Source organism: Miscanthus floridulus, chromosome 9, assembly GCF_019320115.1.
Source record: "Miscanthus floridulus cultivar M001 chromosome 9, ASM1932011v1, whole genome shotgun sequence".
Taxonomy (NCBI): domain Eukaryota; kingdom Viridiplantae; phylum Streptophyta; class Magnoliopsida; order Poales; family Poaceae; genus Miscanthus; species Miscanthus floridulus.
The window spans coordinates 35,395,988-35,402,127 of record NC_089588.1 but is presented as its reverse complement, the minus strand read 5'-3'; positions in this window follow the sequence as shown (position 1 = coordinate 35,402,127).

Genomic DNA, 6,140 nt, shown 5'->3' with positions numbered 1-6,140 from the left:
AAGCAAAACAAGCATATAGCAAACAAAGGCCGCATATGCTATGCTTGTAGAAGAAAGGGGCATCTAAGCTTTGAATGCCCAAATGGTAACACTCCAAAGCCAAACACATTTGTTTATAATGATATGCTTAGGAAGACCACAAATGGAGTTAGCACTAGCAAGGTGATGTGTTCACCACAAACTAGTACTAAAGCCATTTGGGTACCTAAGCACTTATTGACTAACCCAAAAGGACCCAACAAGAGTTGGGTACCAAAGTGTGCTTAGGTTAATAAGGTAGGTACTTGGTGATGAGATGAAGGCTTTGAGGTGGTTGAGCAATCAAATTGACAATATTCACTCAATCTATCAACCAATTCCTATAATATTCTCATAAATGGTTTACTCGAAGAATAATAGTTGATCATATTCTTTACTTCATCCTCACCATTGATAACAAGTACCTAAACCTTTTAGGATAGCCACTTTGTGTGTTTTGTGCTCAATGGTTCACAAATAGGCATATTTGTGAAATATTAAAAGTGGCTAATTAGTTTCACTTGATAATTATCATGTTTGCCATATGGTGCTTTTAATAGCTCTCTAGTAGAGCAATTTATTTGTTGAGATGCAGGGCATAAAAGAAATACTAGAGCTAAAATGAAGAATCACAAGCAGCAGATTAATTGTCTCTGTCCTGCACCTACCGAACGTGTCCGGTATGGCTAGGGACAGAAAGAGAAGTGTTTCTGTTATGAACATACCGGACGTGTCCGGTATTGCAGGAACCAGAACACTGATTGGATTGCAACTGAGTCTTTAATCCATATATTTTCATATATCCTTAATTTACTCAGAAGCTTGTGATTTATCAAATCTAAGTGGATTGTGAGCATCTCTTGAACTCAATTCTAAATATGGCATTATTACTTCATGTTGGTCAATATAGAAAATTGACTCCCAAATTCTTAATAGAATAAAGTGCTAGTTGAAAGTCATACAAATTATTTAAAGCACTTATTTAGGGGGAGCTCAGTTTCTATTTTGCACCTTTGTGGACTAACAAATTTATCTAGCATTCCTTGTAGTCCTTTGGAATAAAATTTGATTTCATATCTAGCATGATTATTTGGCAATTAAGGTCAACATAAAGATTATCATGCTATGTATCTTCTTAGTGGAATTCTTGTGGGCTCAAGGCAAAGGTATGTATTTACATACATGCATTGTAAGTGCATCTAAGGCCCTTTATATGATAGAGTGTGCATTTGTGTGACATAGGAGAGATGTTTTTCAAAACTCATAACTAGCATGTGTAGGTGGTGTGAATTTGTAAAACTATTCGAATCTTGGTCTTTGTGACCTAGCCTTGTCATGTGATGATTATAGCTCTCCTTGATTGTTTGATTGGCTAATCACACATGACATGGCCTTCTTAAGTCCACATTCTACTATGTCTCACTATATCTCTCTCAAGTAAGCAAAATCATAAATATGTCAAATATTTGGAAAAGAGAAAATCAATTAATGGCATTGGATAAGAAAATTGATGATACTCAGTTTGGATCAAGATTGTATACCTTTTTGGACTGAGTAATAACATAGAAGGGGATTGGAATCAAGAGAATAATTTTTTGGAACAAAAATAGCTAGCCCGCAAATACCGGACATGTCCGGTATGCCTACCGAACGTGTCCGGTATGCGCGGGTCAATAAAAGGCATGTACCCCTTTGGCCCTGGTTCTCTATCTCCCTTTTCTCTCCTCCAAGCCAGCATCGCCACCTCTATTTCATACTTTTGGCGACTGAGTGATTCCACCAAGAAAAAGAAGAGAGGGGGATTAGATCGGAGGAGGTTTGCATCAAGATTGAAGGCTCCGGGACTTGGATTTCGAATCTCATCTTCATCCTCTCTCTCAAGGTACCCTAATCTCGGACCTCACCTGATCTAAGTGGTTAGGGCATGTTTTTGAAAACCCTTCAGTAGAGATGCTACATTATCTGTCTAGAAGCTATGCCCAGAGTTTGGATTGGATTTGTTAAAAATTGAGCCAGGGGACCTGGTTAGGGTTGTTGTCCGCCTAGTATGAGGCAGCAGAGCAGGTTTTGCTCCCTTATTTTAATCTTCTCAGTGGTTGATTTTTAGGATTAAGTTTAATTGTCTATTGTGTTTTGTGAACCTTGTGACCTAGTTTGGTTGAGGTGATTGCAAAGCATAGGATAATTATTCTTATTTCTATATTTCAACTAAAATAAGCTATCTCTTGGGCATGTATCTAAAATTCCTTGCAAATCTTTGGATACAGGGCAGCAGCCATGAGTGAAAGATAGGAGCCCAGATCCAAGCATAGGCATGATCCAGCATTAGAGAAATACAAGAAGGCAAGGCAGGACTTGCATCCCAGATTCAGTCAGCCAGATCAGGGCAGCAGCAGGAGACTCTCCAGAGCTACTAGGGGTGCTCCACAGTATAGAGAGGGAGACAATAGTTCTTCCTCTGACACAGATATAGAGGAGTATAGAGTGGAGCCCAGTAACAGAAAGAGGAAGAGCACTGATAGAGGTTCAGATGATGGTAGCTCAGATGATGAGCAAGAGATTGAGGAGGAGCAGGCAGTGCCCCTAGTTCAGCACTAGCTAGGTCAGGGTATGCACTATGGCTTACTTGAGACACATCCACCTAGTGTACTCTCTTATGTTTCTAGAGTTTACTATCGTGGGAAAGGCATGACCAAAAGAGCCAGAGATGAGAGGAGAATTGATCCAAGGAGTTTGCCTAGGATTCAGTTTGATCATCGATTTTAGACAGCCTTTCATATGGACTTCTACACTAGTGTGATCCTCACTAGAAACCTAGTGATTGCCAGATCTCAGTGAATTGATTAGCAGTACATCAAAGATTTGCAGAAGTCCTCCATTGATCATGCTATTGCCATTTGTGAGCATACAAGGGTATATGAGATCATGGAGTTCCAGCATGACTGGAATACAGAGGTGATAGCTCAATTCTATGCCACTCTGTATGTTGAGGAGGATGAGAGGCGTATGCATTGGATGCTTGAGGGTCAGTGGTACAGTGTGAATTTATGATGCTTTTGCAACTCTACTTGGCTTCTCAGAGGATGATCTTCAGAGAGACAGGATCCACATAGAGCAGGTGTTGCCTCTAGAGCAGCTCGCCTACATGTACCCACCAGGAGGTGAGAGAGGAGTAGTGGGAAAGGTTCTAGGTCTTCACCCTACCTATAGATACCTAGACAAGATGTTTAGGAAGACCATTGACTGCAAGGGTGGAGACAAGGGGAATATAGCAGACTACTCCAGGAACTTGCTCCATGGGATGGCATCAGATGCATGACCCTTCAGTGTATTCGACTTCATCTAGTGTGAGATCAGGAGTGTTGGAGAGAGGCCCCTCAAGGGCTATGGTTTTGCTCCCTACATTATGCACATGATTGAGTAGGTCACAGGGCATACCTTTGAGTATGACAAGGTACATAAGCCCTAAAGATAGTTGCAGATCTGCCTAAGATTGGAGTACCTCTAGCAGGTCCAGGGGGGACAGCAGCAGTAGAGGCAGATGCACCTATTGGTGGTGCAGCAGCAGGGGGAGCTTCCCCTCCACCATGTGCTTCTTCTCGTTCTTCTTCACGTCACTGCAGTCCTCCTTCTCCTATTCGTAAGATGTTTAGTGCTATATTTGGGATGTGTAGAGACATCCAGACTAGGCAGTAGAAGGAGTGGGAGGCTAGGAGGAAGGACACTCGGACTTTGAAGCAGATTGTTGCTAGACTTGAGCTTGATCCTCCTAGGTCTCCACTATCAGATGAGGTATCTAGTGAGCCTAAGTCTGAGGAGCAGCAATAGGCCAGGTACGACAGAGAGTTTGTTGAGTTTCTTCAGCGATAGAAGCAGTAGCAGCAGTAGGCACTAGAGCACCCTGACACTTTACCACTATATGCTCGTGTGCCTACTCACTCTCAGCCATGTCCTAGTGCTGTAGACGAGTATGCTTCAGACTGGTGGAGTGACCTCACAAGTGGTTTCAGCTACTATGGGTCTGGTGGCTATGACCGGTCTGGTGAGGGTGGTTCTCGTCCAGCTGGTGCTCCACGCTTAGATGATGAGGATGATGGCAGAGATGGAGATGAAGATGGTGATGAGTGATCACAACTTTTAGAGATAGCTTGCAGCCCCTTTGTGCTTAGTATGTCATTTTTGGACCTTTGTGGTGATGGATGACAAAGGGGGAGAGAGACTAATTAAAGCTTCAGGACATTTGTTTCATTTGCTTATCTTTGTACCTGGAGATATGTATTGTAGCTGTAGTTTTCGAGCTTCATTGATGTATCTTGAGTTTGAGATAGATTGTATCATGAGAGACTGATTAAAGCTTCAGGATGTTTGTTTCATTTGCTTATCTTTGTACCTGGAGATATGTACTGCAATTGTAGTTTTTGATAGTTTTTGAGCTTCATTGATGTATCTTGTGTTTGAGATAGATTGTATCATGTGAGAGATGAGACTTATACTTATGCTTTATGGATGTATCATTTGACTCATGTGACAATATAATCTATCTTGTGACAATATAATCTATCTTAGTGGTTTGTGGACTTAAGAAAATGTGTAATGAGTGCTATGTGTGACATACATGTGTTGTATTTATTTTCATAAGGACCATGCATGCTAGAATGAAAATGTGTGATGTGATGCTTTTATATTTATTCTTGTGTGATATATCTTGTCATATGCATCATAGTTTTACTTTGTCACACACACTTGCACCCCACGGATGCAATGATTTAGTGGGAGTCTCCTATATATTTTAGTATGGGCAATTGACATTTGAGGTCATATTGTGAATTCTTGTCATAAGAACATATTAAGGGGGAGCCTCTCATAAATCATTGAACCCAAAAGCGTAAATGTTTATATCCTTTTGTAAGCTTTAATCAAGTTGTCATCAATCACCAAAAAGAGGGAGATTGAAAGTGCATTTAGCCCTTTAGTGGATTTTGGATGATTGAATGACAATGTGATTAAAGGTCTAACCCATTTGCTAAGTGTGGACAGGTAATAGATTATCTCACAGGTATTTGATGAAAGCCAAAATGATGTATTGTTGGAAACAATCTAGTTGAAACACAAGACAACAATACAAATGAAATTCATGCAAAGGCTTATTTATTGTGGGATTTCCATGTACTATGTGAAAGCAAGCATGGTAAGAATTAATTAATGAGACATGATGGATTGCATATGGAATGGTCTCATATTTGAAGCTTGCTAAACTGAAATGAAAAAGATGACAATACAAATGAATGGATGATTCAACATAAGATGTGACTTGATGGCTTGAGATGGTGAAGATAGCAAGAAAAGACTTTGAGGTACTAAGCAAGGGTAAAGGGCAAGCGATGGCTTGGCGGCCGAAGAACCTAGCTAGGGTGAAGAAGGAAGCACTTGCATTTAGTTGAGGTACTAATCAAGCTATGATGGTCATGTTGATTTGGAGGATCAAATCACTATTGGAGTGTTTGATGGAAGTGACTTGATACATTTGGGATTATTCATATTTGATGAGTGGAATCAAGTCACGTGCTCAAGATGGTTATGCTCAAGTGAAAAAGATCAAAGTTGACATGTTGGCACCCTTACTTGATGAAGATTGAAAGAGATGGCATCAATTCAAAAGAGATCAACTCAAGCGGTATAAATTCATTTTTCCTTTGATCTTGAGTTTAATAGGTATGTCGTACTATTAAGAGGGATGCATCATGTTGATAGATAATCATTCATAAGTGCTCATGCCAACCCATGTGAGTTTCGAGTATTTGAGAGACAAAAGAGCTAACTTGTTTGTCACTGGTCTAGCAATACCGGACGTGCCCGGTATTCACCTAGCCATGGCAAAATTCTTGGTGTTATCGGGTTGGTTCGTCGGGAGTTCCGATGGTCGGGAGTTCTGGCATTCATCGAGAGTTCCAATGTCCCAACACTTAACTGACTTGGAGAGTTCACTATCCTAGTCATATTGGACATGTCTGGTATGGACAACCAGAGACCAACGGCTAGTTTTCAAATGAGCTAAGGGTCAGGAGTTTCGACGGTCAGAAGTTCCAGCATTCGTTGGGTGTTCCGACACCTCAATACTTTAA